A 14,492-nucleotide genomic window follows, 5' to 3' on the forward strand; every position below is an offset into this window, starting at 1 on the left:
TTATTGAAAATATGTTAAACATAAATTTTTCTTAAGGTATGAATTTATATCCAATTTTAATAATAATTGTATCCAATATTTAAAAACAAATAGTTGATTAAATGATGTTTAAATACGATAATCTTCGTAAATACTTAGACGATATTCTTGGAATTAATTCATTAGGTATTTTCCATGTTTAATATATCGTCAATTAAAGCGATTAAATCACCGATTTGTTAACTACGATTAGCTACTGCATTGTATTCGTGGAACTCATAGTTAAGAATTGTACGAAATTATCTTTGATAGATAATTCTTTGATTTGCAATAAATATTTATATAATGCTCGTGAACATTTTACATGCAATTAAAAATTTCATTGATTCCTAAAAAAAAATTACATATAAAATTTCAAAAGTTAATTTTAAATTAAAGTTAATTTCTTTTAAAAATATGATAAAATTTAGAAATTAAAATACTATTTAAAAGGATATTTTTTATGTAAAAAGTATATTTAAAGTATAGAATTTTTCGGATTTTTCATTAATAATAATTTCTAATTCAAATTGACAATAATTTTTGTATAAAAATTATTTGACATTGATTTGATTGGAGAAATCTAAGAATTGAGGATCTTCATTGTATTATTAGTAATGCAGTTTTATAAGTAATGAAAGTGGTAATAAGTTGTAAATAGGACGCTGGTGATATAACTTGAAAAATTATGCAAAATAAATGCTATAACTAAATATGTACGTAGTGTGAAAAATACGTTTGCATGTGAAACGAAAACATTAATTAGTTAGATATTAGTTATATTATACATATGTAAAAAAAAATTGCATGGTAAATTATTTGTAAAATTATTTATACAGCAGAGAAATGAAAAAAGAATTAAATTAGAAAAGTAGAAACAATAAAATTTTTCTAATATTTTATGACACCTTATAATTTTATAGAATAAAAATACAAATAAAAATAAGTTTAGTTCTATATTATTTCCATTAATTAGAAAAAAATAATGAAAATTAAAATTGACAAGATTAAATCTAAAATCAAAAATATTTCAAAATATGATATTATTATATATTAAACATTTTATTATAAAAAATGATAATTCCAATCTTTTAAATATAACGAGTAAAATTTTAATTAATATCAGTACAAATAATAATACAAAATATCTTATAAAAAAGATTTTCCATTCAAAAAATTTTCACATATCCTTTATAAATTTAAATTCCAATAAAATCAAATTAAACAATTTTTTCTCATTTTTATAATTTTTCACGAAATGCATATAAAATTCTCTTACAATTACTCTAAGACGCTATTACAAACCCGCTCTTTTTCTGGGTTGCAGACAAATGAACAACCGAACGCTAATAAAACGTTCTAAAGAAACACTATAAAAATGCAGCAATAGCATAGCTCCATAATCAATGGGTACACAATTCACCCTTCGATCATCCATCCCATTCCATTTATCAAATACGAACTTTGCTTCCTCAAATACAAAACAAAACAAGTAGAAACTTCGTATTCGAGGCTCGTCGAACCATAGATTATCGATATCTTTGCACGAATCTTCAATTGGTGGGGGCAAGTTACAGAGATGGCCGTAATTCGAAATATCTAATCGGCGCTGTGATCATGCAGCGTTTTCTTCGTGGCTAGGGATCGCATCATTGCACGGACAGAATAGTCCTAAAGATCGTGCAACAAGTTGGATAGCCAAATTGCGTAACAGATCTAATTGCTCGTATCTATTTGATCGTTCCAATAGACAGCCAGACGGAGAAAGTCTCTTATTTCTTCGCGATTCCTCGCATATTTCGTTCTTCGCTTCCTCGTCACGACACAACGCCCTCTGGATTCCATATTGACAGAACAAGAGGTCGCCGTGATCGCGTAGACTTAGAATGGTAGGGTATTTGTTTAACTTTGAGATTCAATTATAACTCATGAAATCGTTCATATATATGCTGTGTAGGTTCAATTAATTATCTGATAATTCTGATTTTAAAATTTTTTTTAATGAAGTTTTTTAAAATTGATTGAACTGATGAAATTTGTATTGAATACGATTGAAAAATATATATTGGATGTTTTTACTTCATATGTATTCTGTAGAATTTTGCATGCAACATATTAATATATTCGTGGAATACTTTTTAAAGAGTATTCCAAAAAAAAAAACTGATTTTAGATAGAGACAGAAACAAATAAAAAAGTTGGCGTACAAAAATATCGAAATTTATTTATTAAATTATAAATAATTGAAGTTTGTATTAGAAGAAATGAGATATATATAGATAGCTTTATTTTCATCATAGCTGTCTCGTTCAATCTTCGTTTCATTTCATCTAATGCAAACTTCAAATCTTTATAATTTAATAATTAAGTCTTAAACAATACTTTTGTATATTAATATATAAAAAATTTTTTTTTTGACGAGAAATATCTTTAAGAATTAATTCCGAAAGTTTCAGCATTCTTTCGTATTTTAAATGTTATTTTATCTGGAATTTTTTTTTTTTGCAAAATAAACATTAAAGGATAAACATTAAAGATTTAAAAATTAAACATCTTTTTATATTCTTTTTTCTATAAAAGAATATTATAATGAAAATTAATTAATTTAAATAAACTCTTATTTTATAGAACAAGTAAAGATTTACAAAATACGATTTATAAGAAATTGTAAAAGTAAAGAGAAACAAAAATAAAAATATATATCAAAAAGTGAAGAAAAAAAAATTATAATTTGCAAATGTAACATTTAACAGATTTATGTTAGATTTATGTATGATGTTCATTATAGTATGAGATAATAAGAAAGAAGATTTAATATCAATAATAGCTTAGTATTAACATTGTAATTTATATTCATGAATAAAGACCATGAAATACTAATATTATTCATACCCTGACTTTTCAATTACATATCATTACATTCTCTATGAATTCTAAACAAAGTAGCATACTTCAAATTCATACAATGTATTTATTATAATTAAAAATAAAATAATTAAAAATTTATTATAATTAAAAATAAAATATTATTTTTTTATTACATATACAAATTGAATAAATAATTTTATTAATGAATAAATTAATATTTTGTTTTTTATAAAAATATTTTTTTTACTAGATAAAAGACATTTGTTCATTTCGTTTTGATGTATACTTTAATTAATTACATTTCTTAAAAAATTCAAGATAATCTTAAAAACTTATAAGAAAATTATCTTTTATAAAAAATATCAAATATTATCTTTGCAGAAATCTTTGAAATTATATTTTTTATAGTAAAAAAAATCTTATTAGTTAATTAACTACAATTGAAAATAATTGAGATGATTCATTATCATTTATCATTACAGAATATTCATTTATTATCAAGTATTAAATATTAGCTTGAAATAAAAGTTCTGAAATATATCATAGAGCAAAATTTTATAATATAATTTTATTAAATTAAGACATAGATGTGATAAATATTAAAATATTGCAAAACCTCATTATCTCCATTATAAGTATCACTTTCATGAAATATCTTAATCATGATCAACGATTTAAAAAATGTGACATTATGTAATACATAAATCATTGATATCTGTAAGTATTCGAGAATCTAATTGTTCTTGGAACAAAAAAAAATTGACGACTAATGCTTTAGAAATAATCCATAATATTGATTACATTTATTGACATATTAATCAATGATCAATGATTATGATTATTATTTATGCAATAATTATTCAAATGAATCTTAATTAATAAATTTGAATTTCAAAAATTTTTTAAAATATGAATTTTTCATTAAAGAAATTTCGAAATATGAATTTTAATTAACATAAATAAAAATTACATATAAAATATTTAACATTTCACTTATAAGTTTCATATTTATTTATGAAGAAACATAGAATATAAAATAAAAAAAAAATATTATTTTTATTAAATTATATGAAATATTAAAAAATATGAAAAGTGGGAGGAAAATTTCCATTGATATTGATATTTAAGATATAAGAAAAAATATATAAATAAATGATAATGAAGAAATAACACACAGTGACAAATAGATGCACAAATTTATGAACGGATTTAATGATCAGATAAACGTTCCTCGACTAGGTAATGACGAGGATCTTGTTCGATTCCACAAATTACACAAAAAGAAGTATCATTCATGCCATTAACAATGCTTATAATTGCAACATATGATAAAGACTTACTCAGCGACTCGTTTTTTAAATGTCACCTGTTGAAGATGAAGCGAAATTTCTGCAACAATCTTGGACTATGAATCTATTTAGTTTTGATCAAATATACGAAAGATTTTCGAAATTTTCTATGATAAAATAATGTGAAAAAAGAAGAAAATCTTTTTAATTTCTTTTCAAAGAAATGATTCAATAAAAATAAGTCAATGAAAAAAAAAGCTATATATGATTGAAAATAATAACTTTTTCAATTGCTTTTCAATGAAATGATTGAGTATCAATGTAAAAAAGAAAAAATACAAAAGAAAAAAGAGAATAAAAAGAATGATCATTTTAATTTTTTCTTTAAATATTCTTTCAATAAAGAAAATTATATGAAAAAAAAAACAGAATAAAAAAAGAAATAAAGAAGAATTTAAAATAGAAAAAATATTTTTAGTTTTTTTTTTTTTCAATTAAGTGATTAATTTTCAAAAATTTAATAATCTTTAAAAAAGCAGAAAAGAAAAAACGAAAAAGAAAGCGAAAAGAAAAATTTGTTTAATTTCTTTTTAACGAAAAAATTAATCATCAATGAAAAAGAAGAAGAATATAAATATAAGATATGAAATGAATAAAACAGAAAAGAAATAAGAAATCTTTTTGATTTCTTCTTGATAAAATGATTAATTTTTTACTATAAAGAAGAAAATTATATGCAAAAGAGAACAAAAAACAATTAAAATAATTTTTCTATTTTGATGTAATATTTATATATATTTTTTATATCGATTTAAAAATCTTTAAAAGTTATTTTTCTTAAAATCCTAATTTTTCAGTTGTTATATCTATAAAGTGTGCGATACAAATCTCAATGAAAAAAAAAACAATACGGGAAGAAGGGGAATATAGGAAGGAAGTAAAAACGAGTTTTTCTTTTATTTCTCAGTTTTTTACACAAATACAAATAGTGCAAACATCAAATACGTCGTGAAATATCGTGAGACAACGGTTCGTGTCTCGTTCATTTTATTACATAATCGAAGGTGTGTAGAAAATCATTGTCATGTTATGCAACAACAAAGTAAATAATGCGAAGTTTTAAAGATACGCCATCTCGAGTGAAGCTGGCTTGTCACGCCTCGAAGCCTGGATAATTCTTGTCCAAAGAGTAACCGAAATTTCAGAATAATTTTATGCGAAAACTGAATCTTCGGATTTATGCGCTTAAATGCAGAACACGTAGTAAAGCTGATAGCGCATACGTGTTCCTTTCGGATAAGAACGTATTAAGTAAAATACATTTTGCTGTATATATTAGCAGATGGCGCCACATTTTAAAATGGAAGAAATAACGTTTAAAAGCAAATTCTTACTCGCGCTTCATTCTATGTGTTCTTTTGTTCGAGCATTAATTAGAAATCAAATGTATTATTCAAGTTAGTAAATATATGATGTATGTTGAATTATATAGGCGAATAAACTTTGACTTCAGCAATTGACATTTTAAGAAACAATAGATATTTCATAATATAGTTATTATTTCTTTTATTTATATTTAAAATATGTTTTATTTAAAAATAGCAAATATCTTATTAATTTTTTAAAAAAAAAAAGAAGATATCATATTTTAATTCTATTTAGTATCAAATATAATTGAAAAACTAATTCGAATATTTAATATTGAATTTAAAACCTATTTCGAAAAAAATAATAGTTTTAAGTAGAATCTAAACATATTTGATAAATTTGAATTGTATGCAAACAATTGTAATACAATAATTTGATTTTTGTAAATAGTTATAATATCGTGTAATTCATAAATATAATTCTAAAGAGATTCTGATGACACAAAATGAGATGAAAATTAAAGGTAATAAAAAGTTGAAGTGATAGATTTCAAAAATAAAAATTTAAATATTTGTTTGAAAATAATATTACACGAATAAGAATAGAATAAATCATGTACTATGACATATATTTTATTATCTTAGGATTTCTTAGAATATCCAGTTAGAATAGATTCAAAAACGACTTAAAAACGATTGGCGTATCTCGATCTATTTGAATTGCAAAATATTTACATTCATATATCTGTAATTTATTTAAATCTGTATGATTCATGTATTATTTGTGATATATAAATTCTAATTATAATTCTTTCAATTTATTATAATCTATATATATATATATATATATATATATATGTATATAATATTTATTTATAATCAATTGTAATTCTTTTTTCATAAACAAATAAAAAAAAAAGATTAATGAAAAATTATTACATTATCATAAATTAAATAAAAGATCATAAAATAAAATTATGAATCAAATTCAAATTTTAATATCTTCAATATTATTATAAAAAAGTAACGTTTATTAGTCATCAGGAGTCACGAATAGCAAGCAAAAAATTATCAAAATTATCAATTATTACACTATCATATTCAAGAATCATTAAATTTAACTAACCATGTATACCTTTCATAGACATTTCCCCTATAATGCGCAATTAATAGGATCCGCGGTATTTCCACGACAACGTCGTCGTGGATGGCTCGTCATTCAACTTCGATCACGAAAAAGACGTTTTAAATTGATCGATTGGAACAAAACGTTGCATTAAGAATTTTCTGAAGGAGATGATCGATAGCGGCTACAATCTAACGGATTTACGCGAGTCCTATGGTGCCTCGGGGCATCAAAGGCGCATGTAATGAGCGCGCACAGCAAATAAATCGTAAAACTGACGAAGAAGTTATGGTAGAGGGCGACCTTGACATATAAGCGTGTATATACCGCGAGCATTCTAAGAGAGCGCCTACCCGGAGGCTAGAAGACGTAACGCACGCCAAATTCAATTTCACTTTCATCCAGGTGGTGCAGGTGGCGCGCGCATCTTTGTATGTATTCTTCTGCCTCGAAGGTAGGAATCGAAAAAAAGAAACATATCCCGTTTGGAAAGCCGACGATCGACTCGTGTTTGCTCTCGTGGGCCTGGCGAGAAAGTGATTCGATCAGATGTTGTAGATGAGAGATATGGTAATTCAAAGCATTAAAAACGATGCTTAATGTATTATGTACTTTAGACGAGGAAGTGAATGGTTTTTTCGAACAAATTGATGGAGCTCAGTCAATGGCTGAAATTATATGATATATGAATATATGGAAACGGATATTATATTATATTAAGCGCGAGGAATATATTTTACGGAAATAAATTAATTTTATCTTTTTCTATTTTTATTTTTTAAGATCATATTGATTGACATATTGATTGGCACATTGATTGGATTATAATAGAGTATAAATTATTCCAAGTTTGATTATTTAAATTGTCCGAATATAATATGAGTATATATTTCAACGTGTTCAAAAGAGATTAATTTATTTTTCAATAAATTTCTCTCATTAAGTATTTTTTTTATTCATAATAAATAATATAAAAAATATTTGAGAATTGTTTAATTTTTTAGTTTAATAGTTTAGTAGAATTGTTTAATTTTTAATTTAATTGTTTCATTTAGTTGTTGATTTGTTAGTTAATTTGTTCCTTCTTGATCAATTATTTGAAATTAGAATTTGTTCCTCAATTAGTTTGGATATTTTCCTATTTTAGCCATATTAAAAGAAATTATATTATATTATTATTATATTATTATTATATGTTATATTATAATATAGTGTCCTTTAAATATTGTTTTTTCTTTTTTTTTTAATATTTTTTTAAATAATTTTTTTTTAAATATTGAGTATTTGAAAAAGAAATTTGTAATTTTAAATGACAAAGTTTATGATGAAAAGTGAAAATTAGATGTCGTAACTTTTATAGTATACAGATTCAATATTACACCTACGAAATAGTTTAGAATACATGTGAACTTTAGTGAAGCAATCAACGATGAATCAGACGTCAAATTGAAAGTGTTAACGTTCCTTTCTAAGTCTTTAAAATATTAGTTTCCCATTTATTTTTCCGAGATTATAATTCAAAGAAGTAATTCCTTGAAACGTTCGTAGCTCAATAAATCAGTTATTAATTTTTTCAAAATTATAGTTCTGAGAATTATAAATATAAAGGATTTAAGTTCTACTTAAATAAAAATAAAGAAATATATTACAAAAGAAAGCTGACTTGTGTAATATTTTTCCAATATCCTTCCAATCATTTAACAATAAAAAAAAAACATTATTTTTTTTCTTATAACTTAATTAGTAATTTTTGAATTTTTGAATAAATATTAAATAAAATACTTATCATTAAATTATTTTTAATTAATTTTTGCGATATTTGAAATAAATTATTCTTTTAGCAAAAAATATATATAATAATCACTGATAAAAAATAATTAATCCATTTTTATTCATTTTCTATTATAATAATTAAAAAAGATATTTCAATATGAACTTCAAAATAAAAAAAGTATATTTCAAATTGAGTACAGTTAAAATGATATGTTTATTATCAACTTAGAAGATTTCAAAATATAATCATTTTAATCATAAAATATACTATTTCCATATAAAAATTTAAAAATATAATTTAAATATCAAATTTTTCTTCTATAGTATTCTTCAATTTCATTGACAAAGAATTTTTATTTACTTAAAAAAGCAAATTCTCATATGTACCTTTTTTCTTTTTACAATTTTTCTTATCTATTATCCTATTATATATACTTTCTTATATCTTATCTACATATACATATATATATATATATATATATATATATATATATATATATATATATATATATATATACTTATATTCAAAGAAAACATAAATTCATAATAAATCAAATTCAAATGTGAATAAATCTAAGAAATCTGCAATAAATTCTTTTAAAAAAGAGAGAAAACATACATAAATAATACGTGAATTACAGCAAAAAAAATAAATAAATAAATAAATAAACCAAAAAAGTCAAGAAAAATCGTATCCAAGGGTTCGATGGCACCGCGTTGCCTTTCTTCTTTCGAAAGATGCTGAAGGGAAGAGCAGCGAGGAAATTTGAAATATCAGATGGCAGAAGGCAATGCATTTCCAACGGCCTTATAAGTACGATACGCGGCACGGTTGTTGCAATAGAGGTTTTATATTTACACAGAAAGGTTACACGCGCGGATGCACTTACGAGCCCTGCGCATCCTGAAGAATGCGTACTTGAATGAAAGCCCCACGCGAATGTAGACAGATCCAGGAGCCGAAGTGGGAAAGGCGATCAGACAAAGGTGGAAATAATCTTAAGTTACGCGCCATGGAAGAAGATGGAAAACGAGACGAGAGGAAAAAAGAGAGAGAGCGAGAGAGAAAGAGGGAGGGGAAAAAAGGGGATGAATTAAAATGAATATGAGTGTTTCAAGTGTGGAATTTATAAGAGAGTTGATGAAAGAGAGAGAAGTAAAAAGATAAGAATAACTTAAGATTCTGTGAATCAGAATGAAAGAATCTGCAGAGGAAAGAAAGAGAGAGAGAAAGAAACAAAGAGAAAGACAGACACACAGAAGGTATCGAAACGTATCAGCCGAATCGAACAAGGGAATCAATGACAATTATCGAGAAGTCGAAGAGAATCGACTTTATTGCCAGTCTGTCACATGATTGTCTTTTTTTTTTTTTTTTTTCGATGAGCTGAACAAGAAACGACAAGAAGTTTCTATGAGAGAGAAGTACACTCGGCTCCTCGAACACTCTTCGAAGCCCTCCTATTCACCGTTGACATTTTAACGATGATCAATACCTTCGTCTATTTCTTTTCGAAGAATTTCTTTTCGAGGCCGAGAGGAAGAGGTTCGATAATCGATTTTGTAATATTAGGAAATTACTCCCGAAAGAAGAAAGAAATCATCGGTTCGTCGGTTTGTTAATTTCTCCTTCAAATGATTTGGAACTTAAATATTGATTCTATTGATTTTCGTTTTATTTTGTATCAAATTATTCTATATGATGATAAATCTCATTCAAATATATATGCAATGATATAAAGTACGAAATTGGAAAGAAAAAAATTTCTCATTTTAATTGATTCAAATATTTAATATTGAAATATTTTCTCTTTATAGAAATGCAACTTTGTGTCATCAGAGACTCATTATAGATCAATTTATTCATCGATTAATCTTACTTAAAGAACGAGTATAAAATAATAGCATAAAAGTAGCTAATATACTATCTATAAACATGGTAGTTTGTAAGAATGACAAATAATACTCGTCATTGTTTTTAAACTGCAGTTTTGTCATTCTCGTTTAATCGATCGCCCCCAGCCATAGTATTTACGTTATTAATCGGATTTATATCAAAGTGCAAGGAAGAAGATACGACGAGTTAAAAGATCGCCGTGTCGCAAGTACGTTTGATCACTCTATACGTGTTAGTTATTCCCTCGGAAGACAAGATAATGCTCGAACTATTGCATCAGTAAAATATTATATGTTTAAGTACATGTACGTATAACCTTTCCATGTACAGTTGACTCTTAAATTTAAATCCTGCATTTAGAAAATATTTGCGTAATTTCACTGGACGAGACGCATAACATAAAGGAAAAAAAAAAAAAAAGAACGTCAAAAGAAACAGGATGCTAATGAATAAATGGTAAGTATGAAGATAAATAAGGCGAAAAATAGTAGTAGTATGAGAGATATATCAAAGAATTACTTTGCAACTTTGTTTCAAGATTCTTGTTACAGATATATGTATAGCGTTTACTCATCTAAACATGAATTCTAATTTTAGCAATGATGAATTAATGGATTTTTAATAAAAAAAAAATTTATTTCTTGTTTAATCCTCGATCTAAAAATTTTGAATTTTTAAAAGGAAAAATATATCCTTCATTTTGCAAGTTGTTTAAAAGTTTTTAATTGTATTAAAAAATGATATAAATTTAAAATAATTAAAATGATAAAAATTTCAAAATAGATATTAAAAGATATTTTAATTAATATCTAATAATACCTAATAATTATAATAATAATAATAATAATAATAATAAAAAATCACTTTAATGAAATTCTTTTATCTTAAATAATAAAATAATCTCGATGTAAATTATTAAAATAAAAAGTTGGATAATGAAGAGATATTTTGTTAAATTATTCTAACTCTTATTAAAAATCAAAAATTATTTATATATTATTTCTTAGGTCATTCTGATAATTACGAAATATACGAAATTACCATTGCTAATATAAACTTCATTAAGACACAAAAATTAAAATATATTTTCAAATTCCAACCATAATTTTCCATATTCAGTGTCTCATCGTATCAATCAATAAAATATCACAAGTTATAATCAAATCATTGTTTAATTATTTCAATCAATATTCTATTGCTTATCGAAAATTACTTAAAAATTCTGTTTCTAATTTCATTTCTGGACTCGAAAAAAAAAACTTCCTCCGACTCGATTAAAAAAAAAAGAAATTCCATAATGCGTAAAAATAAGTTTCCACAATCGTAGACATTTATAATTTAAATTACATTACACAAGCCAATAATTATTCCCGACCGATTCGTATTTTATCGAGTTGATAAATAAAAATACCAAAGATCTACCAACAGATCCTTATTAAACGTTTCCAAGGTTCGCCTCTCGGCAATTCCCGATGATTCTCGGTTATTTCGAATTTTGACGGAAGAAGGGGGGGGAGAGGAGAAAAAGAAGCAAGTTGAAAAGAGGAAACGCGAAAGCCTTCGCCGCAGCGGAATAACGAGAGACCGCTGAGCATGTTTAATCACCAATTAAAAAAAAAAAAAAAAAAAAAAAAAAAAAAAAGAAAAAGAAAAAAGAAAAAATCCCACCGCTTCGTTAGGGAGACGAAAATTCACGAGGATTCCTCCGCATCGGTGGGCTTCGTGTCGTTCGGTTCTGTTGCTTGCGTGGGCTGACATTCAAAGCGGTATAATTTACAAACCGTGAATTCAGCTATACCCCGAAGTCCGGGTATTAATCTCGAAGAAGTTATTCCGCGAACGAGTCACGGACGGTGTGCGCTGAATGCAAAATAGCTTGCCGCTATGCTTCTTGAACTTTTTCACTTGGAAATTATAGCGATATAATTTTCGATGCTGTTTTTATTGTTGTGCGCGCGCGCGTGAATATTTATTTTCGGCAATTTTTTTTTTTTGCTACATACTTGAAAATGGTAAAAATGATCTTTTTGTGTGGATATTAAATAATATTTAATAAACGTGTTAAGATTGAGATTCGATTTTGAATAATGGGATATTTTGAAGGTGTATGGGAGTAACAGTGTGGAAAAATTAAAATAAAGGGGAAAATGTGGAATGTCGAGTTATCCAAAGTAATTGAAAGATTAAGTTCGGATGGGAATTGTTTTAGAATTGTACACATATAGAGCAAGTGGAAATTAAAGAACTTTTATTATATTTGTAAATAAATTTTAATTATAAATAATTAAAATTCGAATATTTTTCGATGATCAGTTTATAAAATATGTTTAGAAAAGAATTTAGAAAAGAAAAAGAACATAACAATTAAGGTGAAGAAGAAATAAAATAAAATATTACTTGGTATAGAATTAAAGAAACGTATAGAAAAGTGAAAGAAAAAATTCAGAAAAGTTTAAAAGTAGATAATCATCATAAAGGTTCTTAATTAAACAATAAAAATTTTTTTTTTCATGATCATGACTTTAGGAAACATGATATAATTATGTAAAAAAAGAACTTATAAAATAAAATATTGCATGAATGTTTCTTAATAGGTTTAAACAAAAATTTCCAAATTTATCTCCATTATTTTGAATTTCAAGCAAAGAAACATGTTTATCTTATTATAAAATAAAAAATAATTTACAATTGTTATAATGTAAATAATTAAATTTTCGTGTAAAATCTAATCTGGTATTACTTAACAACATGTATAATTACTCAATTAAACAATTTAATGTAGATAAAGATTTTTATTACATGGATGATTGATTTAAAGAGTTATATGTAGCATTGTGATCTATAGTATATGTATACTGTCTTATCGACGAATGGTCAGAGTCAACATTTGTATTATAAAGTGTCAGAAAACATGAGACATTAATTCGAACGTAAAAACGAATGTACCAGGCAACAAATTCTCTAAGTTTTACACCCTCATAAATTCTCTAGCATTTTTATAAGTCGTACAATATTATGTTCGTTTGTTTTTCTGTAAAAGAAATATCTATTCTCCAAAAGATTTCTAAATGGAATAAAATCTCCTCAATTAATAGTACATCGAAGAATGCAAACTTATAAAAATCATATAGTTTAAATGAATTTAATTAATAAACTGTGCTATGAATAACAAATTTCTTTTTAATCCAATTTTGTGAATATAATGAATTATATTTTATGATAAAATATGATATTTACGAAAATCAAGTAATGAACGAAATTGCATCGAAGATTTCGATTTTGAGAAAATCATATTTGAATACATATCAAATACATATGAACTTTAATTACCAGTTAGATGATTAGATAATTTGGAAAGGGTTATCAAATTGGAACACGTGACCAGTTAATCAGTGGACACGTCGAAATTAATCAAATATACGTATTATGAATTAAATAATCAAGTTAAGTTTATTTAACAAATTTCCAAATTTGATTTTTCAAAAAAAAAAAGGAAGTTGTGAATAAAAATATTGTGCTTCTATTTATTCTCATATTTAAAATAATATCTTACTTATTATTTATATATATGTAGCCAACTAACGATAAGAATAAATCATGTATATTAGATTTAAATTTATTTTTTCAAAAAAAAAAAAACTAACATAATTTTATTATTCTAGATTTTCTTATTTTAAATCGTATTTTCTTTATATTATGAATTTTGAAATATTATTTTCGAGAAGTGAAATTAATCTTGTAAAGTTTTAACGTTTCTTTAAATATAATTTTAACTAAAAGATAAAATATTAAATATGCAATATATTCTAGTTTGTACACTTTATCACTTTTATAAAAATATTTTTAGATATATTCATTTTTAGATATATTCAGTTGTTCTCAAAACATATCTTTCAAAGAAGTATTTCACATACAAAATTAAAAAAATTCTTTCGTGTACATTATGTTTTACATATATACATAAAATTTTATTTGAATATTTTTTTCATTTAGATTATATATTATAAATTAAAAATTATTTTATATTTTGAGAAATATAATACGTTTATTTATAACAAAATTAGAATAATAGTAAAAAAATAAAAAAAATAAAAAAAACAGAATTATATTATAAAATTAAAAATTCCATAGATTTTTAGCTGTCAAATTACATA

The sequence above is a fragment of the Apis mellifera genome, linkage group LG2, assembly GCF_003254395.2.
Source record: "Apis mellifera strain DH4 linkage group LG2, Amel_HAv3.1, whole genome shotgun sequence".
NCBI lineage: Eukaryota > Metazoa > Arthropoda > Insecta > Hymenoptera > Apidae > Apis > Apis mellifera.